This window comes from Electrophorus electricus, chromosome 21, assembly GCF_013358815.1.
Source record: "Electrophorus electricus isolate fEleEle1 chromosome 21, fEleEle1.pri, whole genome shotgun sequence".
Classification (NCBI taxonomy): domain Eukaryota; kingdom Metazoa; phylum Chordata; class Actinopteri; order Gymnotiformes; family Gymnotidae; genus Electrophorus; species Electrophorus electricus.
Genome location: NC_049555.1, coordinates 1,035,551 through 1,059,408, shown reverse-complemented (window position 1 = coordinate 1,059,408; position 23,858 = coordinate 1,035,551). Strand labels below are relative to the sequence as shown.

Genomic DNA, 23,858 nt, shown 5'->3' with positions numbered 1-23,858 from the left:
CGTTGTTTTTGATTTGTTACCAAATTCTAAATTCTGTCCCTAAACCTAGCTCAGAGGAAAAAGCCTTCAAGCAACTGCCAATTGGAGAGTGTGTTTTAATTCCACAAATGAGGTGCTTGTCTTGTTTTGGATTGCCTTTCGTTATGGGTTTGGACCAGAGGTTTAAAGCTAGGGTTAGGGTTAGGGTTTGATGTAAAAATGATCAAGGTTTTTTTGCCAGAGAGGGGCAGACTGTTTTTCCACCATGAGTGGGTGTCGTTGCCTTCCTGGAAAAGACATAAAACTGTAGAATACTGCTAAAGCACTGCGCACCCACTGTGATTTTCCACAGGGAACTAATGGACATCGCACTGGGCAAACAGACCGGTTTCCATTTGTTGTTTAAATACAGAAATCGTGAAAAATTCACGTAGGCTCTCTCCACACGTAGGTATCGGTCCGTGATCGGGTGAACGATGCTTGCCGGTAGTGGATCAATTCATATCCAGTGGGGATGGTAGAGGGTGCTACACATAGGGATTTTTGACCAGAATTTCCTTCAGCCCCTTCCCTTACCTTTGATCAAGTCCATTGCCCTGCAATCCCGCCCCCTAACTCTCCCTTCCTTCCTGCTTGTCATGGTCTACCCCGCCCCCTGATCTTTATCCTTATCCTTTTCCTGTGTTCTGCAGTGGGGAGAGGGTCCCTCTACATCTGCTTTCCCAAAGCATACTTACCTGGCAGGGGTGAGACCACTGATCAGGAAGGTGGTTCGCCCAAGGCGAGGCTCAGTCATTGCACTTGGGCTGTGCTGACCCTTGCGAATTCCCCAAATGCGGGAATCTCGACTGCATAATTTCTGGTAGTGGGGGACTGCGTTCGCGCTCTCCCCTGAGGTGCTTTGTTGAAAGAGAGGTACGCATAAAAGGACGGTGGCTTGAGCAGTTTCTCTGTTGCAGAGAAACAACTGCATAGTTCAGTAATACCTTTGTCTGGACGGTGGCGGCGGTGGTACAGCGCGACGTCTCGTTTTGTTTGGCTGGGTGTCGCGGACGTCCGCGGCGAACGACAAAGTGGCTGGCACCTCATCAACTGGTAGCTTTTGAGGAATGAGTCCTACTTTGTGACCAGTGTGCTTATAATCATTCATTGAAAAAAAGTGCTGTGATTTGTACTGACGCATTTTGATGTAGCATGTAAGAGCTCCGTTAGCGACACCCTCTTTTGACACGTTGTTTTTGATTTGTTACCAAATTCTAAATTCTGTCCCTAAACCTAGCTCAGAGGAAAAAGCCTTCAAGCAACTGCCAATTGGAGAGTGTGTTTTAATTCCACAAATGAGGTGCTTGTCTTGTTTTGGATTGCCTTTCGTTATGGGTTTGGACCAGAGGTTTAAAGCTAGGGTTAGGGTTAGGGTTTGATGTAAAAATGATCAAGGTTTTTTTGCCAGAGAGGGGCAGACTGTTTTTCCACCATGAGTGGGTGTCGTTGCCTTCCTGGAAAAGACATAAAACTGTAGAATACTGCTAAAGCACTGCGCACCCACTGTGATTTTCCACAGGGAACTAATGGACATCGCACTGGGCAAACAGACCGGTTTCCATTTGTTGTTTAAATACAGAAATCGTGAAAAATTCACGTAGGCTCTCTCCACACGTAGGTATCGGTCCGTGATCGGGTGAACGATGCTTGCCGGTAGTGGATCAATTCATATCCAGTGGGGATGGTAGAGGGTGCTACACATAGGGATTTTTGACCAGAATTTCCTTCAGCCCCTTCCCTTACCTTTGATCAAGTCCATTGCCCTGCAATCCCGCCCCCTAACTCTCCCTTCCTTCCTGCTTGTCATGGTCTACCCCGCCCCCTGATCTTTATCCTTATCCTTTTCCTGTGTTCTGCAGTGGGGAGAGGGTCCCTCTACATCTGCTTTCCCAAAGCATACTTACCTGGCAGGGGTGAGACCACGATCAGGAAGGTGGTTCGCCCAAGGCGAGGCTCAGTCATTGCACTTGGGCTGTGCTGACCCTTGCGAATTCCCCAAATGCGGGAATCTCGACTGCATAATTTCTGGTAGTGGGGGACTGCGTTCGCGCTCTCCCCTGAGGTGCTTTGTTGAAAGAGAGGTACGCATAAAAGGACGGTGGCTTGAGCAGTTTCTCTGTTGCAGAGAAACAACTGCATAGTTCAGTAATACCTTTGTCTGGACGGTGGCGGCGGTGGTACAGCGCGACGTCTCGTTTTGTTTGGCTGGGTGTCGCGGACGTCCGCGGCGAACGACAAAGTGGCTGGCACCTCATCAACTGGTAGCTTTTGAGGAATGAGTCCTACTTTGTGACCAGTGTGCTTATAATCATTCATTGAAAAAAAGTGCTGTGATTTGTACTGACGCATTTTGATGTAGCATGTAAGAGCTCCGTTAGCGACACCCTCTTTTGACACGTTGTTTTTGATTTGTTACCAAATTCTAAATTCTGTCCCTAAACCTAGCTCAGAGGAAAAAGCCTTCAAGCAACTGCCAATTGGAGAGTGTGTTTTAATTCCACAAATGAGGTGCTTGTCTTGTTTTGGATTGCCTTTCGTTATGGGTTTGGACCAGAGGTTTAAAGCTAGGGTTAGGGTTAGGGTTTGATGTAAAAATGATCAAGGTTTTTTTGCCAGAGAGGGGCAGACTGTTTTTCCACCATGAGTGGGTGTCGTTGCCTTCCTGGAAAAGACATAAAACTGTAGAATACTGCTAAAGCACTGCGCACCCACTGTGATTTTCAACAGGGAACTAATGGACATCGCACTGGGCAAACAGACCGGTTTCCATTTGTTGTTTAAATACAGAAATCGTGAAAAATTCACGTAGGCTCTCTCCACACGTAGGTATCGGTCCGTGATCGGGTGAACGATGCTTGCCGGTAGTGGATCAATTCATATCCAGTGGGGATGGTAGAGGGTGCTACACATAGGGATTTTTGACCAGAATTTCCTTCAGCCCCTTCCCTTACCTTTGATCAAGTCCATTGCCCTGCAATCCCGCCCCCTAACTCTCCCTTCCTTCCTGCTTGTCATGGTCTACCCCGCCCCCTGATCTTTATCCTTATCCTTTTCCTGTGTTCTGCAGTGGGGAGAGGGTCCCTCTACATCTGCTTTCCCAAAGCATACTTACCTGGCAGGGGTGAGACCACTGATCAGGAAGGTGGTTCGCCCAAGGCGAGGCTCAGTCATTGCACTTGGGCTGTGCTGACCCTTGCGAATTCCCCAAATGCGGGAATCTCGACTGCATAATTTCTGGTAGTGGGGGACTGCGTTCGCGCTCTCCCCTGAGGTGCTTTGTTGAAAGAGAGGTACGCATAAAAGGACGGTGGCTTGAGCAGTTTCTCTGTTGCAGAGAAACAACTGCATAGTTCAGTAATACCTTTGTCTGGACGGTGGAGGCGGTGGCACAGCGCGACGTCTCGTTTTGTTTAGCTGGGTGTCGCGGACGTCCGCGGCGAACGACAAAGTGGCTGGCACCTCATCAACTGGTAGCTTTTGAGGAATGAGTCCTACTTTGTGACCAGTGTGCTTATAATCATTCATTGAAAAAAAGTGCTGTGATTTGTACTGACGCATTTTGATGTAGCATGTAAGAGCTCCGTTAGCGACACCCTCTTTTGACACGTTGTTTTTGATTTGTTACCAAATTCTAAATTCTGTCCCTAAACCTAGCTCAGAGGAAAAAGCCTTCAAGCAACTGCCAATTGGAGAGTGTGTTTTAATTCCACAAATGAGGTGCTTGTCTTGTTTTGGATTGCCTTTCGTTATGGGTTTGGACCAGAGGTTTAAAGCTAGGGTTAGGGTTAGGGTTTGATGTAAAAATGATCAAGGTTTTTTTGCCAGAGAGGGGCAGACTGTTTTTCCACCATGAGTGGGTGTCGTTGCCTTCCTGGAAAAGACATAAAACTGTAGAATACTGCTAAAGCACTGCGCACCCACTGTGATTTTCCACAGGGAACTAATGGACATCGCACTGGGCAAACAGACCGGTTTCCATTTGTTGTTTAAATACAGAAATCGTGAAAAATTCACGTAGGCTCTCTCCACACGTAGGTATCGGTCCGTGATCGGGTGAACGATGCTTGCCGGTAGTGGATCAATTCATATCCAGTGGGGATGGTAGAGGGTGCTACACATAGGGATTTTTGACCAGAATTTCCTTCAGCCCCTTCCCTTACCTTTGATCAAGTCCATTGCCCTGCAATCCCGCCCCCTAACTCTCCCTTCCTTCCTGCTTGTCATGGTCTACCCCGCCCCCTGATCTTTATCCTTATCCTTTTCCTGTGTTCTGCAGTGGGGAGAGGGTCCCTCTACATCTGCTTTCCCAAAGCATACTTACCTGGCAGGGGTGAGACCACTGATCAGGAAGGTGGTTCGCCCAAGGCGAGGCTCAGTCATTGCACTTGGGCTGTGCTGACCCTTGCGAATTCCCCAAATGCGGGAATCTCGACTGCATAATTTCTGGTAGTGGGGGACTGCGTTCGCGCTCTCCCCTGAGGTGCTTTGTTGAAAGAGAGGTACGCATAAAAGGACGGTGGCTTGAGCAGTTTCTCTGTTGCAGAGAAACAACTGCATAGTTCAGTAATACCTTTGTCTGGACGGTGGCGGCGGTGGTACAGCGCGACGTCTCGTTTTGTTTGGCTGGGTGTCGCGGACGTCCGCGGCGAACGACAAAGTGGCTGGCACCTCATCAACTGGTAGCTTTTGAGGAATGAGTCCTACTTTGTGACCAGTGTGCTTATAATCATTCATTGAAAAAAAGTGCTGTGATTTGTACTGACGCATTTTGATGTAGCATGTAAGAGCTCCGTTAGCGACACCCTCTTTTGACACGTTGTTTTTGATTTGTTACCAAATTCTAAATTCTGTCCCTAAACCTAGCTCAGAGGAAAAAGCCTTCAAGCAACTGCCAATTGGAGAGTGTGTTTTAATTCCACAAATGAGGTGCTTGTCTTGTTTTGGATTGCCTTTCGTTATGGGTTTGGACCAGAGGTTTAAAGCTAGGGTTAGGGTTAGGGTTTGATGTAAAAATGATCAAGGTTTTTTTGCCAGAGAGGGGCAGACTGTTTTTCCACCATGAGTGGGTGTCGTTGCCTTCCTGGAAAAGACATAAAACTGTAGAATACTGCTAAAGCACTGCGCACCCACTGTGATTTTCCACAGGGAACTAATGGACATCGCACTGGGCAAACAGACCGGTTTCCATTTGTTGTTTAAATACAGAAATCGTGAAAAATTCACGTAGGCTCTCTCCACACGTAGGTATCGGTCCGTGATCGGGTGAACGATGCTTGCCGGTAGTGGATCAATTCATATCCAGTGGGGATGGTAGAGGGTGCTACACATAGGGATTTTTGACCAGAATTTCCTTCAGCCCCTTCCCTTACCTTTGATCAAGTCCATTGCCCTGCAATCCCGCCCCCTAACTCTCCCTTCCTTCCTGCTTGTCATGGTCTACCCCGCCCCCTGATCTTTATCCTTATCCTTTTCCTGTGTTCTGCAGTGGGGAGAGGGTCCCTCTACATCTGCTTTCCCAAAGCATACTTACCTGGCAGGGGTGAGACCACTGATCAGGAAGGTGGTTCGCCCAAGGCGAGGCTCAGTCATTGCACTTGGGCTGTGCTGACCCTTGCGAATTCCCCAAATGCGGGAATCTCGACTGCATAATTTCTGGTAGTGGGGGACTGCGTTCGCGCTCTCCCCTGAGGTGCTTTGTTGAAAGAGAGGTACGCATAAAAGGACGGTGGCTTGAGCAGTTTCTCTGTTGCAGAGAAACAACTGCATAGTTCAGTAATACCTTTGTCTGGACGGTGGCGGCGGTGGTACAGCGCGACGTCTCGTTTTGTTTGGCTGGGTGTCGCGGACGTCCGCGGCGAACGACAAAGTGGCTGGCACCTCATCAACTGGTAGCTTTTGAGGAATGAGTCCTACTTTGTGACCAGTGTGCTTATAATCATTCATTGAAAAAAAGTGCTGTGATTTGTACTGACGCATTTTGATGTAGCATGTAAGAGCTCCGTTAGCGACACCCTCTTTTGACACGTTGTTTTTGATTTGTTACCAAATTCTAAATTCTGTCCCTAAACCTAGCTCAGAGGAAAAAGCCTTCAAGCAACTGCCAATTGGAGAGTGTGTTTTAATTCCACAAATGAGGTGCTTGTCTTGTTTTGGATTGCCTTTCGTTATGGGTTTGGACCAGAGGTTTAAAGCTAGGGTTAGGGTTAGGGTTTGATGTAAAAATGATCAAGGTTTTTTTGCCAGAGAGGGGCAGACTGTTTTTCCACCATGAGTGGGTGTCGTTGCCTTCCTGGAAAAGACATAAAACTGTAGAATACTGCTAAAGCACTGCGCACCCACTGTGATTTTCCACAGGGAACTAATGGACATCGCACTGGGCAAACAGACCGGTTTCCATTTGTTGTTTAAATACAGAAATCGTGAAAAATTCACGTAGGCTCTCTCCACACGTAGGTATCGGTCCGTGATCGGGTGAACGATGCTTGCCGGTAGTGGATCAATTCATATCCAGTGGGGATGGTAGAGGGTGCTACACATAGGGATTTTTGACCAGAATTTCCTTCAGCCCCTTCCCTTACCTTTGATCAAGTCCATTGCCCTGCAATCCCGCCCCCTAACTCTCCCTTCCTTCCTGCTTGTCATGGTCTACCCCGCCCCCTGATCTTTATCCTTATCCTTTTCCTGTGTTCTGCAGTGGGGAGAGGGTCCCTCTACATCTGCTTTCCCAAAGCATACTTACCTGGCAGGGGTGAGACCACGATCAGGAAGGTGGTTCGCCCAAGGCGAGGCTCAGTCATTGCACTTGGGCTGTGCTGACCCTTGCGAAATCCCCAAATGCGGGAATCTCGACTGCATAATTTCTGGTAGTGGGGGACTGCGTTCGCGCTCTCCCCTGAGGTGCTTTGTTGAAAGAGAGGTACGCATAAAAGGACGGTGGCTTGAGCAGTTTCTCTGTTGCAGAGAAACAACTGCATAGTTCAGTAATACCTTTGTCTGGACGGTGGCGGCGGTGGTACAGCGCGACGTCTCGTTTTGTTTGGCTGGGTGTCGCGGACGTCCGCGGCGAACGACAAAGTGGCTGGCACCTCATCAACTGGTAGCTTTTGAGGAATGAGTCCTACTTTGTGACCAGTGTGCTTATAATCATTCATTGAAAAAAAGTGCTGTGATTTGTACTGACGCATTTTGATGTAGCATGTAAGAGCTCCGTTAGCGACACCCTCTTTTGACACGTTGTTTTTGATTTGTTACCAAATTCTAAATTCTGTCCCTAAACCTAGCTCAGAGGAAAAAGCCTTCAAGCAACTGCCAATTGGAGAGTGTGTTTTAATTCCACAAATGAGGTGCTTGTCTTGTTTTGGATTGCCTTTCGTTATGGGTTTGGACCAGAGGTTTAAAGCTAGGGTTAGGGTTAGGGTTTGATGTAAAAATGATCAAGGTTTTTTTGCCAGAGAGGGGCAGACTGTTTTTCCACCATGAGTGGGTGTCGTTGCCTTCCTGGAAAAGACATAAAACTGTAGAATACTGCTAAAGCACTGCGCACCCACTGTGATTTTCAACAGGGAACTAATGGACATCGCACTGGGCAAACAGACCGGTTTCCATTTGTTGTTTAAATACAGAAATCGTGAAAAATTCACGTAGGCTCTCTCCACACGTAGGTATCGGTCCGTGATCGGGTGAACGATGCTTGCCGGTAGTGGATCAATTCATATCCAGTGGGGATGGTAGAGGGTGCTACACATAGGGATTTTTGACCAGAATTTCCTTCAGCCCCTTCCCTTACCTTTGATCAAGTCCGTAGCCCTGCAATCCCGCCCCCTAACTCTCCCTTCCTTCCTGCTTGTCATGGTCTACCCCGCCCCCTGATCTTTATCCTTATCCTTTTCCTGTGTTCTGCAGTGGGGAGAGGGTCCCTCTACATCTGCTTTCCCAAAGCATACTTACCTGGCAGGGGTGAGACCACGATCAGGAAGGTGGTTCGCCCAAGGCGAGGCTCAGTCATTGCACTTGGGCTGTGCTGACCCTTGCGAATTCCCCAAATGCGGGAATCTCGACTGCATAATTTCTGGTAGTGGGGGACTGCGTTCGCGCTCTCCCCTGAGGTGCTTTGTTGAAAGAGAGGTACGCATAAAAGGACGGTGGCTTGAGCAGTTTCTCTGTTGCAGAGAAACAACTGCATAGTTCAGTAATACCTTTGTCTGGACGGTGGCGGCGGTGGTACAGCGCGACGTCTCGTTTTGTTTGGCTGGGTGTCGCGGACGTCCGCGGCGAACGACAAAGTGGCTGGCACCTCATCAACTGGTAGCTTTTGAGGAATGAGTCCTACTTTGTGACCAGTGTGCTTATAATCATTCATTGAAAAAAAGTGCTGTGATTTGTACTGACGCATTTTGATGTAGCATGTAAGAGCTCCGTTAGCGACACCCTCTTTTGACACGTTGTTTTTGATTTGTTACCAAATTCTAAATTCTGTCCCTAAACCTAGCTCAGAGGAAAAAGCCTTCAAGCAACTGCCAATTGGAGAGTGTGTTTTAATTCCACAAATGAGGTGCTTGTCTTGTTTTGGATTGCCTTTCGTTATGGGTTTGGACCAGAGGTTTAAAGCTAGGGTTAGGGTTAGGGTTTGATGTAAAAATGATCAAGGTTTTTTTGCCAGAGAGGGGCAGACTGTTTTTCCACCATGAGTGGGTGTCGTTGCCTTCCTGGAAAAGACATAAAACTGTAGAATACTGCTAAAGCACTGCGCACCCACTGTGATTTTCCACAGGGAACTAATGGACATCGCACTGGGCAAACAGACCGGTTTCCATTTGTTGTTTAAATACAGAAATCGTGAAAAATTCACGTAGGCTCTCTCCACACGTAGGTATCGGTCCGTGATCGGGTGAACGATGCTTGCCGGTAGTGGATCAATTCATATCCAGTGGGGATGGTAGAGGGTGCTACACATAGGGATTTTTGACCAGAATTTCCTTCAGCCCCTTCCCTTACCTTTGATCAAGTCCATTGCCCTGCAATCCCGCCCCCTAACTCTCCCTTCCTTCCTGCTTGTCATGGTCTACCCCGCCCCCTGATCTTTATCCTTATCCTTTTCCTGTGTTCTGCAGTGGGGAGAGGGTCCCTCTACATCTGCTTTCCCAAAGCATACTTACCTGGCAGGGGTGAGACCACTGATCAGGAAGGTGGTTCGCCCAAGGCGAGGCTCAGTCATTGCACTTGGGCTGTGCTGACCCTTGCGAATTCCCCAAATGCGGGAATCTCGACTGCATAATTTCTGGTAGTGGGGGACTGCGTTCGCGCTCTCCCCTGAGGTGCTTTGTTGAAAGAGAGGTACGCATAAAAGGACGGTGGCTTGAGCAGTTTCTCTGTTGCAGAGAAACAACTGCATAGTTCAGTAATACCTTTGTCTGGACGGTGGCGGCGGTGGTACAGCGCGACGTCTCGTTTTGTTTGGCTGGGTGTCGCGGACGTCCGCGGCGAACGACAAAGTGGCTGGCACCTCATCAACTGGTAGCTTTTGAGGAATGAGTCCTACTTTGTGACCAGTGTGCTTATAATCATTCATTGAAAAAAAGTGCTGTGATTTGTACTGACGCATTTTGATGTAGCATGTAAGAGCTCCGTTAGCGACACCCTCTTTTGACACGTTGTTTTTGATTTGTTACCAAATTCTAAATTCTGTCCCTAAACCTAGCTCAGAGGAAAAAGCCTTCAAGCAACTGCCAATTGGAGAGTGTGTTTTAATTCCACAAATGAGGTGCTTGTCTTGTTTTGGATTGCCTTTCGTTATGGGTTTGGACCAGAGGTTTAAAGCTAGGGTTAGGGTTAGGGTTTGATGTAAAAATGATCAAGGTTTTTTTGCCAGAGAGGGGCAGACTGTTTTTCCACCATGAGTGGGTGTCGTTGCCTTCCTGGAAAAGACATAAAACTGTAGAATACTGCTAAAGCACTGCGCACCCACTGTGATTTTCCACAGGGAACTAATGGACATCGCACTGGGCAAACAGACCGGTTTCCATTTGTTGTTTAAATACAGAAATCGTGAAAAATTCACGTAGGCTCTCTCCACACGTAGATATCGGTCCGTGATCGGGTGAACGATGCTTGCCGGTAGTGGATCAATTCATATCCAGTGGGGATGGTAGAGGGTGCTACACATAGGGATTTTTGACCAGAATTTCCTTCAGCCCCTTCCCTTACCTTTGATCAAGTCCATTGCCCTGCAATCCCGCCCCCTAACTCTCCCTTCCTTCCTGCTTGTCATGGTCTACCCCGCCCCCTGATCTTTATCCTTATCCTTTTCCTGTGTTCTGCAGTGGGGAGAGGGTCCCTCTACATCTGCTTTCCCAAAGCATACTTACCTGGCAGGGGTGAAACCACGATCAGGAAGGTGGTTCGCCCAAGGCGAGGCTCAGTCATTGCACTTGGGCTGTGCTGACCCTTGCGAATTCCCCAAATGCGGGAATCTCGACTGCATAATTTCTGGTAGTGGGGGACTGCGTTCGCGCTCTCCCCTGAGGTGCTTTGTTGAAAGAGAGGTACGCATAAAAGGACGGTGGCTTGAGCAGTTTCTCTGTTGCAGAGAAACAACTGCATAGTTCAGTAATACCTTTGTCTGGACGGTGGCGGCGGTGGTACAGCGCGACGTCTCGTTTTGTTTGGCTGGGTGTCGCGGACGTCCGCGGCGAACGACAAAGTGGCTGGCACCTCATCAACTGGTAGCTTTTGAGGAATGAGTCCTACTTTGTGACCAGTGTGCTTATAATCATTCATTGAAAAAAAGTGCTGTGATTTGTACTGACGCATTTTGATGTAGCATGTAAGAGCTCCGTTAGCGACACCCTCTTTTGACACGTTGTTTTTGATTTGTTACCAAATTCTAAATTCTGTCCCTAAACCTAGCTCAGAGGAAAAAGCCTTCAAGCAACTGCCAATTGGAGAGTGTGTTTTAATTCCACAAATGAGGTGCTTGTCTTGTTTTGGATTGCCTTTCGTTATGGGTTTGGACCAGAGGTTTAAAGCTAGGGTTAGGGTTAGGGTTTGATGTAAAAATGATCAAGGTTTTTTTGCCAGAGAGGGGCAGACTGTTTTTCCACCATGAGTGGGTGTCGTTGCCTTCCTGGAAAAGACATAAAACTGTAGAATACTGCTAAAGCACTGCGCACCCACTGTGATTTTCCACAGGGAACTAATGGACATCGCACTGGGCAAACAGACCGGTTTCCATTTGTTGTTTAAATACAGAAATCGTGAAAAATTCACGTAGGCTCTCTCCACACGTAGGTATCGGTCCGTGATCGGGTGAACGATGCTTGCCGGTAGTGGATCAATTCATATCCAGTGGGGATGGTAGAGGGTGCTACACATAGGGATTTTTGACCAGAATTTCCTTCAGCCCCTTCCCTTACCTTTGATCAAGTCCATTGCCCTGCAATCCCGCCCCCTAACTCTCCCTTCCTTCCTGCTTGTCATGGTCTACCCCGCCCCCTGATCTTTATCCTTATCCTTTTCCTGTGTTCTGCAGTGGGGAGAGGGTCCCTCTACATCTGCTTTCCCAAAGCATACTTACCTGGCAGGGGTGAGACCACTGATCAGGAAGGTGGTTCGCCCAAGGCGAGGCTCAGTCATTGCACTTGGGCTGTGCTGACCCTTGCGAATTCCCCAAATGCGGGAATCTCGACTGCATAATTTCTGGTAGTGGGGGACTGCGTTCGCGCTCTCCCCTGAGGTGCTTTGTTGAAAGAGAGGTACGCATAAAAGGACGGTGGCTTGAGCAGTTTCTCTGTTGCAGAGAAACAACTGCATAGTTCAGTAATACCTTTGTCTGGACGGTGGCGGCGGTGGTACAGCGCGACGTCTCGTTTTGTTTGGCTGGGTGTCGCGGACGTCCGCGGCGAACGACAAAGTGGCTGGCACCTCATCAACTGGTAGCTTTTGAGGAATGAGTCCTACTTTGTGACCAGTGTGCTTATAATCATTCATTGAAAAAAAGTGCTGTGATTTGTACTGACGCATTTTGATGTAGCATGTAAGAGCTCCGTTAGCGACACCCTCTTTTGACACGTTGTTTTTGATTTGTTACCAAATTCTAAATTCTGTCCCTAAACCTAGCTCAGAGGAAAAAGCCTTCAAGCAACTGCCAATTGGAGAGTGTGTTTTAATTCCACAAATGAGGTGCTTGTCTTGTTTTGGATTGCCTTTCGTTATGGGTTTGGACCAGAGGTTTAAAGCTAGGGTTAGGGTTAGGGTTTGATGTAAAAATGATCAAGGTTTTTTTGCCAGAGAGGGGCAGACTGTTTTTCCACCATGAGTGGGTGTCGTTGCCTTCCTGGAAAAGACATAAAACTGTAGAATACTGCTAAAGCACTGCGCACCCACTGTGATTTTCCACAGGGAACTAATGGACATCGCACTGGGCAAACAGACCGGTTTCCATTTGTTGTTTAAATACAGAAATCGTGAAAAATTCACGTAGGCTCTCTCCACACGTAGGTATCGGTCCGTGATCGGGTGAACGATGCTTGCCGGTAGTGGATCAATTCATATCCAGTGGGGATGGTAGAGGGTGCTACACATAGGGATTTTTGACCAGAATTTCCTTCAGCCCCTTCCCTTACCTTTGATCAAGTCCATTGCCCTGCAATCCCGCCCCCTAACTCTCCCTTCCTTCCTGCTTGTCATGGTCTACCCCGCCCCCTGATCTTTATCCTTATCCTTTTCCTGTGTTCTGCAGTGGGGAGAGGGTCCCTCTACATCTGCTTTCCCAAAGCATACTTACCTGGCAGGGGTGAGACCACTGATCAGGAAGGTGGTTCGCCCAAGGCGAGGCTCAGTCATTGCACTTGGGCTGTGCTGACCCTTGCGAATTCCCCAAATGCGGGAATCTCGACTGCATAATTTCTGGTAGTGGGGGACTGCGTTCGCGCTCTCCCCTGAGGTGCTTTGTTGAAAGAGAGGTACGCATAAAAGGACGGTGGCTTGAGCAGTTTCTCTGTTGCAGAGAAACAACTGCATAGTTCAGTAATACCTTTGTCTGGACGGTGGCGGCGGTGGTACAGCGCGACGTCTCGTTTTGTTTGGCTGGGTGTCGCGGACGTCCGCGGCGAACGACAAAGTGGCTGGCACCTCATCAACTGGTAGCTTTGGAGGAATGAGTCCTACTTTGTGACCAGTGTGCTTATAATCATTCATTGAAAAAAAGTGCTGTGATTTGTACTGACGCATTTTGATGTAGCATGTAAGAGCTCCGTTAGCGACACCCTCTTTTGACACGTTGTTTTTGATTTGTTACCAAATTCTAAATTCTGTCCCTAAACCTAGCTCAGAGGAAAAAGCCTTCAAGCAACTGCCAATTGGAGAGTGTGTTTTAATTCCACAAATGAGGTGCTTGTCTTGTTTTGGATTGCCTTTCGTTATGGGTTTGGACCAGAGGTTTAAAGCTAGGGTTAGGGTTAGGGTTTGATGTAAAAATGATCAAGGTTTTTTTGCCAGAGAGGGGCAGACTGTTTTTTCACCATGAGTGGGTGTCGTTGCCTTCCTGGAAAAGACATAAAACTGTAGAATACTGCTAAAGCACTGCGCACCCACTGTGATTTTCCACAGGGAACTAATGGACATCGCACTGGGCAAACAGACCGGTTTCCATTTGTTGTTTAAATACAGAAATCGTGAAAAATTCACGTAGGCTCTCTCCACACGTAGGTATCGGTCCGTGATCGGGTGAACGATGCTTGCCGGTAGTGGATCAATTCATATCCAGTGGGGATGGTAGAGGGTGCTACACATAGGGATTTTTGACCAGAATTTCCTTCAGCCCCTTCCCTTACCTTTGATCAAGTCCATTGCCCTGCAATCCCGCCCCCTAACTCTCCCTTCCTTCCTGCTTGTCATGGTCTACCCCGCCCCCTGATCTTTATCCTTATCCTTTTCCTGTGTTCTGCAGTGGGGAGAGGGTCCCTCTACATCTGCTTTCCCAAAGCATACTTACCTGGCAGGGGTGAGACCACTGATCAGGAAGGTGGTTCGCCCAAGGCGAGGCTCAGTCATTGCACTTGGGCTGTGCTGACCCTTGCGAATTCCCCAAATGCGGGAATCTCGACTGCATAATTTCTGGTAGTGGGGGACTGCGTTCGCGCTCTCCCCTGAGGTGCTTTGTTGAAAGAGAGGTACGCATAAAAGGACGGTGGCTTGAGCAGTTTCTCTGTTGCAGAGAAACAACTGCATAGTTCAGTAATACCTTTGTCTGGACGGTGGCGGCGGTGGTACAGCGCGACGTCTCGTTTTGTTTGGCTGGGTGTCGCGGACGTCCGCGGCGAACGACAAAGTGGCTGGCACCTCATCAACTGGTAGCTTTTGAGGAATGAGTCCTACTTTGTGACCAGTGTGCTTATAATCATTCATTGAAAAAAAGTGCTGTGATTTGTACTGACGCATTTTGATGTAGCATGTAAGAGCTCCGTTAGCGACACCCTCTTTTGACACGTTGTTTTTGATTTGTTACCAAATTCTAAATTCTGTCCCTAAACCTAGCTCAGAGGAAAAAGCCTTCAAGCAACTGCCAATTGGAGAGTGTGTTTTAATTCCACAAATGAGGTGCTTGTCTTGTTTTGGATTGCCTTTCGTTATGGGTTTGGACCAGAGGTTTAAAGCTAGGGTTAGGGTTAGGGTTTGATGTAAAAATGATCAAGGTTTTTTTGCCAGAGAGGGGCAGACTGTTTTTCCACCATGAGTGGGTGTCGTTGCCTTCCTGGAAAAGACATAAAACTGTAGAATACTGCTAAAGCACTGCGCACCCACTGTGATTTTCCACAGGGAACTAATGGACATCGCACTGGGCAAACAGACCGGTTTCCATTTGTTGTTTAAATACAGAAATCGTGAAAAATTCACGTAGGCTCTCTCCACACGTAGGTATCGGTCCGTGATCGGGTGAACGATGCTTGCCGGTAGTGGATCAATTCATATCCAGTGGGGATGGTAGAGGGTGCTACACATAGGGATTTTTGACCAGAATTTCCTTCAGCCCCTTCCCTTACCTTTGATCAAGTCCATTGCCCTGCAATCCCGCCCCCTAACTCTCCCTTCCTTCCTGCTTGTCATGGTCTACCCCGCCCCCTGATCTTTATCCTTATCCTTTTCCTGTGTTCTGCAGTGGGGAGAGGGTCCCTCTACATCTGCTTTCCCAAAGCATACTTACCTGGCAGGGGTGAGACCACTGATCAGGAAGGTGGTTCGCCCAAGGCGAGGCTCAGTCATTGCACTTGGGCTGTGCTGACCCTTGCGAATTCCCCAAATGCGGGAATCTCGACTGCATAATTTCTGGTAGTGGGGGACTGCGTTCGCGCTCTCCCCTGAGGTGCTTTGTTGAAAGAGAGGTACGCATAAAAGGACGGTGGCTTGAGCAGTTTCTCTGTTGCAGAGAAACAACTGCATAGTTCAGTAATACCTTTGTCTGGACGGTGGCGGCGGTGGTACAGCGCGACGTCTCGTTTTGTTTGGCTGGGTGTCGCGGACGTCCGCGGCGAACGACAAAGTGGCTGGCACCTCATCAACTGGTAGCTTTTGAGGAATGAGTCCTACTTTGTGACCAGTGTGCTTATAATCATTCATTGAAAAAAAGTGCTGTGATTTGTACTGACGCATTTTGATGTAGCATGTAAGAGCTCCGTTAGCGACACCCTCTTTTGACACGTTGTTTTTGATTTGTTACCAAATTCTAAATTCTGTCCCTAAACCTAGCTCAGAGGAAAAAGCCTTCAAGCAACTGCCAATTGGAGAGTGTGTTTTAATTCCACAAATGAGGTGCTTGTCTTGTTTTGGATTGCCTTTCGTTATGGGTTTGGACCAGAGGTTTAAAGCTAGGGTTAGGGTTAGGGTTTGATGTAAAAATGATCAAGGTTTTTTTGCCAGAGAGGGGCAGACTGTTTTTCCACCATGAGTGGGTGTCGTTGCCTTCCTGGAAAAGACATAAAACTGTAGAATACTGCTAAAGCACTGCGCACCCACTGTGATTTTCCACAGGGAACTAATGGACATCGCACTGGGCAAACAGACCGGTTTCCATTTGTTGTTTAAATACAGAAATCGTGAAAAATTCACGTAGGCTCTCTCCACACGTAGGTATCGGTCCGTGATCGGGTGAACGATGCTTGCCGGTAGTGGATCAATTCATATCCAGTGGGGATGGTAGAGGGTGCTACACATAGGGATTTTTGACCAGAATTTCCTTCAGCCCCTTCCCTTACCTTTGATCAAGTCCATTGCCCTGCAATCCCGCCCCCTAACTCTCCCTTCCTTCCTGCTTGTCATGGTCTACCCCGCCCCCTGATCTTTATCCTTATCCTTTTCCTGTGTTCTGCAGTGGGGAGAGGGTCCCTCTACATCTGCTTTCCCAAAGCATACTTACCTGGCAGGGGTGAGACCATGATCAGGAAGGTGGTTCGCCCAAGGCGAGGCTCAGTCATTGCACTTGGGCTGTGCTGACCCTTGCGAATTCCCCAAATGCGGGAATCTCGACTGCATAATTTCTGGTAGTGGGGGACTGCGTTCGCGCTCTTCCCTGAGGTGCTTTGTTGAAAGAGAGATACGCATAAAAGGACGGTGGCTTGAGCAGTTTCTCTGTTGCAGAGAAACAACTGCATAGTTCAGTAATGCCTTTGTCTGGACGGTGGCGGCGGTGGTACAGCGCGACGTCTCGTTTTGTTTGGCTGGGTGTCGCGGACGTCCGCGGCGAACGACAAAGTGGCTGGCACCTCATCAACTGGTAGCTTTGGAGGAATGAGTCCTACTTTGTGACCAGTGTGCTTATAATCATTCATTGAAAAAAAGTGCTGTGATTTGTACTGACGCATTTTGATGTAGCATGTAAGAGCTCCGTTAGCGACACCCTCTTTTGACACGTTGTTTTTGATTTGTTACCAAATTCTAAATTCTGTCCCTAAACCTAGCTCAGAGGAAAAAGCCTTCAAGCAACTGCCAATTGGAGAGTGTGTTTTAATTCCACAAATGAGGTGCTTGTCTTGTTTTGGATTGCCTTTCGTTATGGGTTTGGACCAGAGGTTTAAAGCTAGGGTTAGGGTTAGGGTTTGATGTAAAAATGATCAAGGTTTTTTTGCCAGAGAGGGGCAGACTGTTTTTCCACCATGAGTGGGTGTCGTTGCCTTCCTGGAAAAGACATAAAACTGTAGAATACTGCTAAAGCACTGCGCACCCACTGTGATTTTCCACAGGGAACTAATGGACATCGCACTGGGCAAACAGACCGGTTTCCATTTGTTGTTTAAATACAGAAATCGTGAAAAATTCACGTAGGCTCTCTCCACACGTAGGTATCGGTCCGTGATCGGGTGAACGATGCTTGCCGGTAGTGGATCAATTCATATCCAGTGGGGATGGTAGAGGGTGCTACACATAGGGATTTTTGACCAGAATTTCCTTCAGCCCCTTCCCTTACCTTTGATCAAGTCCATTGCCCTGCAATCCCGCCCCCTAACTCTCCCTTCCTTCCTGCTTGTCATGGTCTACCCCGCCCCCTGCTCTTTATCCTTATCCTTTTCCTGTGTTCTGCAGTGGGGAGAGGGTCCCTCTACATCTGCTTTCCCAAAGCATACTTACCTGGCAGGGGTGAGACCATGATCAGGAAGGTGGTTCGCCCAAGGCGAGGCTCAGTCATTGCACTTGGGCTGTGCTGACCCTTGCGAATTCCCCAAATGCGGGAATCTCGACTGCATAATTTCTGGTAGTGGGGGACTGCGTTCGCGCTCTCCCCTGAGGTGCTTTGTTGAAAGAGAGGTACGCATAAAAGGACGGTGGCTTGAGCAGTTTCTCTGTTGCAGAGAAACAACTGCATAGTTCAGTAATACCTTTGTCTGGACGGTGGCGGCGGTGGCACAGCGCGACGTCTCGTTTTGTTTGGCTGGGTGTCGCGGACGTCCGCGGCGAACGACAAAGTGGCTGGCACCTCATCAACTGGTAGCTTTTGAGGAATGAGTCCTACTTTGTGACCAGTGTGCTTATAATCATTCATTGAAAAAAAGTGCTGTGATTTGTACTGACGCATTTTGATGTAGCATGTAAGAGCTCCGTTAGCGACACCCTCTTTTGACACGTTGTTTTTGATTTGTTACCAAATTCTAAATTCTGTCCCTAAACCTAGCTCAGAGGAAAAAGCCTTCAAGCAACTGCCAATTGGAGAGTGTGTTTTAATTCCACAAATGAGGTGCTTGTCTTGTTTTGGATTGCCTTTCGTTATGGGTTTGGACCAGAGGTTTAAAGCTAGGGTTAGGGTTAGGGTTTGATGTAAAAATGATCAAGGTTTTTTTGCCAGAGAGGGGCAGACTGTTTTTCCACCATGAGTGGGTGTCGTTGCCTTCCTGGAAAAGACATAAAACTGTAGAATACTGCTAAAGCACTGCGCACCCACTGTGATTTTCCACAGGGAACTAATGGACATCGCACTGGGCAAACAGACCGGTTTCCATTTGTTGTTTAAATACAGAAATCGTGAAAAATTCACGTAGGCTCTCTCCACACGTAGGTATCGGTCCGTGATCGGGTGAACGATGCTTGCCGGTAGTGGATCAATTCATATCCAGTGGGGATGGTAGAGGGTGCTACACATAGGGATTTTTGACCAGAATTTCCTTCAGCCCCTTCCCTTACCTTTGATCAAGTCCATTGCCCTGCAATCCCGCCCCCTAACTCTCCCTTCCTTCCTGCTTGTCATGGTCTACCCCGCCCCCTGATCTTTATCCTTATCCTTTTCCTGTGTTCTGCAGTGGGGAGAGGGTCCCTCTACATCTGCTTTCCCAAAGCATACTTACCTGGCAGGGGTGAGACCACTGATCAGGAAGGTGGTTCGCCCAAGGCGAGGCTCAGTCATTGCACTTGGGCTGTGCTGACCCTTGCGAATTCCCCAAATGCGGGAATCTCGACTGCATAATTTCTGGTAGTGGGGGACTGCGTTCGCGCTCTCCCCTGAGGTGCTTTGTTGAAAGAGAGGTACGCATAAAAGGACGGTGGCTTGAGCAGTTTCTCTGTTGCAGAGAAACAACTGCATAGTTCAGTAATACCTTTGTCTGGACGGTGGCGGCGGTGGTACAGCGCGACGTCTCGTTTTGTTTGGCTGGGTGTCGCGGACGTCCGCGGCGAACGACAAAGTGGCTGGCACCTCATCAACTGGTAGCTTTTGAGGAATGAGTCCTACTTTGTGACCAGTGTGCTTATAATCATTCATTGAAAAAAAGTGCTGTGATTTGTACTGACGCATTTTGATGTAGCATGTAAGAGCTCCGTTAGCGACACCCTCTTTTGACACGTTGTTTTTGATTTGTTACCAAATTCTAAATTCTGTCCCTAAACCTAGCTCAGAGGAAAAAGCCTTCAAGCAACTGCCAATTGGAGAGTGTGTTTTAATTCCACAAATGAGGTGCTTGTCTTGTTTTGGATTGCCTTTCGTTATGGGTTTGGACCAGAGGTTTAAAGCTAGGGTTAGGGTTAGGGTTTGATGTAAAAATGATCAAGGTTTTTTTGCCAGAGAGGGGCAGACTGTTTTTTCACCATGAGTGGGTGTCGTTGCCTTCCTGGAAAAGACATAAAACTGTAGAATACTGCTAAAGCACTGCGCACCCACTGTGATTTTCAACAGGGAACTAATGGACATCGCACTGGGCAAACAGACCGGTTTCCATTTGTTGTTTAAATACAGAAATCGTGAAAAATTCACGTAGGCTCTCTCCACACGTAGGTATCGGTCCGTGATCGGGTGAACGATGCTTGCCGGTAGTGGATCAATTCATATCCAGTGGGGATGGTAGAGGGTGCTACACATAGGGATTTTTGACCAGAATTTCCTTCAGCCCCTTCCCTTACCTTTGATCAAGTCCATTGCCCTGCAATCCCGCCCCCTAACTCTCCCTTCCTTCCTGCTTGTCATGGTCTACCCCGCCCCCTGATCTTTATCCTTATCCTTTTCCTGTGTTCTGCAGTGGGGAGAGGGTCCCTCTACATCTGCTTTCCCAAAGCATACTTACCTGGCAGGGGTGAGACCACTGATCAGGAAGGTGGTTCGCCCAAGGCGAGGCTCAGTCATTGCACTTGGGCTGTGCTGACCCTTGCGAATTCCCCAAATGCGGGAATCTCGACTGCATAATTTCTGGTAGTGGGGGACTGCGTTCGCGCTCTCCCCTGAGGTGCTTTGTTGAAAGAGAGGTACGCATAAAAGGACGGTGGCTTGAGCAGTTTCTCTGTTGCAGAGAAACAACTGCATAGTTCAGTAATACCTTTGTCTGGACGGTGGCGGCGGTGGTACAGCGCGACGTCTCGTTTTGTTTGGCTGGGTGTCGCGGACGTCCGCGGCGAACGACAAAGTGGCTGGCACCTCATCAACTGGTAGCTTTTGAGGAATGAGTCCTACTTTGTGACCAGTGTGCTTATAATCATTCATTGAAAAAAAGTGCTGTGATTTGTACTGACGCATTTTGATGTAGCATGTAAGAGCTCCGTTAGCGACACCCTCTTTTGACACGTTGTTTTTGATTTGTTACCAAATTCTAAATTCTGTCCCTAAACCTAGCTCAGAGGAAAAAGCCTTCAAGCAACTGCCAATTGGAGAGTGTGTTTTAATTCCACAAATGAGGTGCTTGTCTTGTTTTGGATTGCCTTTCGTTATGGGTTTGGACCAGAGGTTTAAAGCTAGGGTTAGGGTTAGGGTTTGATGTAAAAATGATCAAGGTTTTTTTGCCAGAGAGGGGCAGACTGTTTTTCCACCATGAGTGGGTGTCGTTGCCTTCCTGGAAAAGACATAAAACTGTAGAATACTGCTAAAGCACTGCGCACCCACTGTGATTTTCCACAGGGAACTAATGGACATCGCACTGGGCAAACAGACCGGTTTCCATTTGTTGTTTAAATACAGAAATCGTGAAAAATTCACGTAGGCTCTCTCCACACGTAGGTATCGGTCCGTGATCGGGTGAACGATGCTTGCCGGTAGTGGATCAATTCATATCCAGTGGGGATGGTAGAGGGTGCTACACATAGGGATTTTTGACCAGAATTTCCTTCAGCCCCTTCCCTTACCTTTGATCAAGTCCGTAGCCCTGCAATCCCGCCCCCTAACTCTCCCTTCCTTCCTGCTTGTCATGGTCTACCCCGCCCCCTGATCTTTATCCTTATCCTTTTCCTGTGTTCTGCAGTGGGGAGAGGGTCCCTCTACATCTGCTTTCCCAAAGCATACTTACCTGGCAGGGGTGAGACCACTGATCAGGAAGGTGGTTCGCCCAAGGCGAGGCTCAGTCATTGCACTTGGGCTGTGCTGACCCTTGCGAATTCCCCAAATGCGGGAATCTCGACTGCATAATTTCTGGTAGTGGGGGACTGCGTTCGCGCTCTCCCCTGAGGTGCTTTGTTGAAAGAGAGGTACGCATAAAAGGACGGTGGCTTGAGCAGTTTCTCTGTTGCAGAGAAACAACTGCATAGTTCAGTAATACCTTTGTCTGGACGGTGGCGGCGGTGGTACAGCGCGACGTCTCGTTTTGTTTGGCTGGGTGTCGCGGACGTCCGCGGCGAACGACAAAGTGGCTGGCACCTCATCAACTGGTAGCTTTTGAGGAATGAGTCCTACTTTGTGACCAGTGTGCTTATAATCATTCATTGAAAAAAAGTGCTGTGATTTGTACTGACGCATTTTGATGTAGCATGTAAGAGCTCCGTTAGCGACACCCTCTTTTGACACGTTGTTTTTGATTTGTTACCAAATTCTAAATTCTGTCCCTAAACCTAGCTCAGAGGAAAAAGCCTTCAAGCAACTGCCAATTGGAGAGTGTGTTTTAATTCCACAAATGAGGTGCTTGTCTTGTTTTGGATTGCCTTTCGTTATGGGTTTGGACCAGAGGTTTAAAGCTAGGGTTAGGGTTAGGGTTTGATGTAAAAATGATCAATGTTTTTTTGCCAGAGAGGGGCAGACTGTTTTTCCACCATGAGTGGGTGTCGTTGCCTTCCTGGAAAAGACATAAAACTGTAGAATACTGCTAAAGCACTGCGCACCCACTGTGATTTTCCACAGGGAACTAATGGACATCGCACTGGGCAAACAGACCGGTTTCCATTTGTTGTTTAAATACAGAAATCGTAAAAAATTCACGTAGGCTCTCTCGACACGTAGGTATCGGTCCGTGATCGGGTGAACGATGCTTGCCGGTAGTGGATCAATTCATATCCAGTGGGGATGGTAGAGGGTGCTACACATAGGGATTTTTGACCAGAATTTCCTTCAGCCCCTTCCCTTACCTTTGATCAAGTCCATTGCCCTGCAATCCCGCCCCCTAACTCTCCCTTCCTTCCTGCTTGTCATGGTCTACCCCGCCCCCTGCTCTTTATCCTTATCCTTTTCCTGTGTTCTGCAGTGGGGAGAGGGTCCCTCTACATCTGCTTTCCCAAAGCATACTTACCTGGCAGGGGTGAAACCACGATCAGGAAGGTGGTTCGCCCAAGGCGAGGCTCAGTCATTGCACTTGGGCTGTGCTGACCCTTGCGAATTCCCCAAATGCGGGAATCTCGACTGCATAATTTCTGGTAGTGGGGGACTGCGTTCGCGCTCTCCCCTGAGGTGCTTTGTTGAAAGAGAGGTACGCATAAAAGGACGGTGGCTTGAGCAGTTTCTCTGTTGCAGAGAAACAACTGCATAGTTCAGTAATACCTTTGTCTGGACGGTGGCGGCGGTGGTACAGCGCGACGTCTCGTTTTGTTTGGCTGGGTGTCGCGGACGTCCGCGGCGAACGACAAAGTGGCTGGCACCTCATCAACTGGTAGCTTTTGAGGAATGAGTCCTACTTTGTGACCAGTGTGCTTATAATCATTCATTGAAAAAAAGTGCTGTGATTTGTACTGACGCATTTTGATGTAGCATGTAAGAGCTCCGTTAGCGACACCCTCTTTTGACACGTTGTTTTTGATTTGTTACCAAATTCTAAATTCTGTCCCTAAACCTAGCTCAGAGGAAAAAGCCTTCAAGCAACTGCCAATTGGAGAGTGTGTTTTAATTCCACAAATGAGGTGCTTGTCTTGTTTTGGATTGCCTTTCGTTATGGGTTTGGACCAGAGGTTTAAAGCTAGGGTTAGGGTTAGGGTTTGATGTAAAAATGATCAAGGTTTTTTTGCCAGAGAGGGGCAGACTGTTTTTCCACCATGAGTGGGTGTCGTTGCCTTCCTGGAAAAGACATAAAACTGTAGAATACTGCTAAAGCACTGCGCACCCACTGTGATTTTCCACAGGGAACTAATGGACATCGCACTGGGCAAACAGACCGGTTTCCATTTGTTGTTTAAATACAGAAATCGTGAAACATTCACGTAGGCTCTCTCCACACGTAGGTATCGGTCCGTGATCGGGTGAACGATGCTTGCCGGTAGTGGATCAATTCATATCCAGTGGGGATGGTAGAGGGTGCTACACATAGGGATTTTTGACCAGAATTTCCTTCAGCCCCTTCCCTTACCTTTGATCAAGTCCATTGCCCTGCAATCCCGCCCCCTAACTCTCCCTTCCTTCCTGCTTGTCATGGTCTACCCCGCCCCCTGATCTTTATCCTTATCCTTTTCCTGTGTTCTGCAGTGGGGAGAGGGTCCCTCTACATCTGCTTTCCCAAAGCATACTTACCTGGCAGGGGTGAGACCATTATCAGGAAGGTGGTTCGCCCAAGGCGAGGCTCAGTCATTGCACTTGGGCTGTGCTGACCCTTGCGAATTCCCCAAATGCGGGAATCTCGACTGCATAATTTCTGGTAGTGGGGGACTGCGTTCGCGCTCTCCCCTGAGGTGCTTTGTTGAAAGAGAGG

At 48.2% G+C, this 23,858-nt stretch overlaps 20 non-coding genes across 20 annotated transcripts; all 20 read left to right on the top strand.

Annotated features, from left to right (window-relative positions):
- The first annotated feature begins 708 nt into the window (after window positions 1-708).
- LOC118240505 lies at window positions 709-873 on the top strand. The gene has a single exon (XR_004775464.1). It is a non-coding gene; the product is annotated as a U1 spliceosomal RNA (small nuclear RNA).
- Window positions 874-1,917: 1,044 nt separating this feature from the next.
- LOC118240487 lies at window positions 1,918-2,081 on the top strand. Its single transcript, XR_004775444.1, has one exon. It is a non-coding gene; the product is annotated as a U1 spliceosomal RNA (small nuclear RNA).
- A 1,044-nt stretch (window positions 2,082-3,125) lies between these two features.
- LOC118240504 lies at window positions 3,126-3,290 on the top strand. The gene has a single exon (XR_004775463.1). It is a non-coding gene; the product is annotated as a U1 spliceosomal RNA (small nuclear RNA).
- A 1,044-nt stretch (window positions 3,291-4,334) lies between these two features.
- Window positions 4,335-4,499, top strand: LOC118240503. The gene has a single exon (XR_004775462.1). It is a non-coding gene; the product is annotated as a U1 spliceosomal RNA (small nuclear RNA).
- Window positions 4,500-5,543: 1,044 nt separating this feature from the next.
- On the top strand, window positions 5,544-5,708 carry LOC118240502. The gene has a single exon (XR_004775461.1). It is a non-coding gene; the product is annotated as a U1 spliceosomal RNA (small nuclear RNA).
- A 1,044-nt stretch (window positions 5,709-6,752) lies between these two features.
- LOC118240493 lies at window positions 6,753-6,916 on the top strand. The gene has a single exon (XR_004775451.1). It is a non-coding gene; the product is annotated as a U1 spliceosomal RNA (small nuclear RNA).
- Window positions 6,917-7,960: 1,044 nt separating this feature from the next.
- On the top strand, window positions 7,961-8,124 carry LOC118240486. The gene has a single exon (XR_004775443.1). It is a non-coding gene; the product is annotated as a U1 spliceosomal RNA (small nuclear RNA).
- A 1,044-nt stretch (window positions 8,125-9,168) lies between these two features.
- On the top strand, window positions 9,169-9,333 carry LOC118240501. The gene has a single exon (XR_004775460.1). It is a non-coding gene; the product is annotated as a U1 spliceosomal RNA (small nuclear RNA).
- A 1,044-nt stretch (window positions 9,334-10,377) lies between these two features.
- On the top strand, window positions 10,378-10,541 carry LOC118240506. Its single transcript, XR_004775465.1, has one exon. It is a non-coding gene; the product is annotated as a U1 spliceosomal RNA (small nuclear RNA).
- Window positions 10,542-11,585: 1,044 nt separating this feature from the next.
- LOC118240500 lies at window positions 11,586-11,750 on the top strand. Its single transcript, XR_004775459.1, has one exon. It is a non-coding gene; the product is annotated as a U1 spliceosomal RNA (small nuclear RNA).
- Window positions 11,751-12,794: 1,044 nt separating this feature from the next.
- Window positions 12,795-12,959, top strand: LOC118240499. Its single transcript, XR_004775458.1, has one exon. It is a non-coding gene; the product is annotated as a U1 spliceosomal RNA (small nuclear RNA).
- Window positions 12,960-14,003: 1,044 nt separating this feature from the next.
- Window positions 14,004-14,168, top strand: LOC118240498. The gene has a single exon (XR_004775457.1). It is a non-coding gene; the product is annotated as a U1 spliceosomal RNA (small nuclear RNA).
- A 1,044-nt stretch (window positions 14,169-15,212) lies between these two features.
- On the top strand, window positions 15,213-15,377 carry LOC118240497. Its single transcript, XR_004775456.1, has one exon. It is a non-coding gene; the product is annotated as a U1 spliceosomal RNA (small nuclear RNA).
- A 1,044-nt stretch (window positions 15,378-16,421) lies between these two features.
- On the top strand, window positions 16,422-16,585 carry LOC113569186. The gene has a single exon (XR_004775450.1). It is a non-coding gene; the product is annotated as a U1 spliceosomal RNA (small nuclear RNA).
- Window positions 16,586-17,629: 1,044 nt separating this feature from the next.
- Window positions 17,630-17,793, top strand: LOC118240489. Its single transcript, XR_004775446.1, has one exon. It is a non-coding gene; the product is annotated as a U1 spliceosomal RNA (small nuclear RNA).
- A 1,044-nt stretch (window positions 17,794-18,837) lies between these two features.
- Window positions 18,838-19,002, top strand: LOC118240496. The gene has a single exon (XR_004775455.1). It is a non-coding gene; the product is annotated as a U1 spliceosomal RNA (small nuclear RNA).
- A 1,044-nt stretch (window positions 19,003-20,046) lies between these two features.
- On the top strand, window positions 20,047-20,211 carry LOC118240495. Its single transcript, XR_004775454.1, has one exon. It is a non-coding gene; the product is annotated as a U1 spliceosomal RNA (small nuclear RNA).
- A 1,044-nt stretch (window positions 20,212-21,255) lies between these two features.
- On the top strand, window positions 21,256-21,420 carry LOC118240494. Its single transcript, XR_004775453.1, has one exon. It is a non-coding gene; the product is annotated as a U1 spliceosomal RNA (small nuclear RNA).
- Window positions 21,421-22,464: 1,044 nt separating this feature from the next.
- On the top strand, window positions 22,465-22,628 carry LOC113587415. Its single transcript, XR_003411732.2, has one exon. It is a non-coding gene; the product is annotated as a U1 spliceosomal RNA (small nuclear RNA).
- Window positions 22,629-23,672: 1,044 nt separating this feature from the next.
- On the top strand, window positions 23,673-23,836 carry LOC113569188. Its single transcript, XR_004775452.1, has one exon. It is a non-coding gene; the product is annotated as a U1 spliceosomal RNA (small nuclear RNA).
- Window positions 23,837-23,858: the final 22 nt, after the last annotated feature.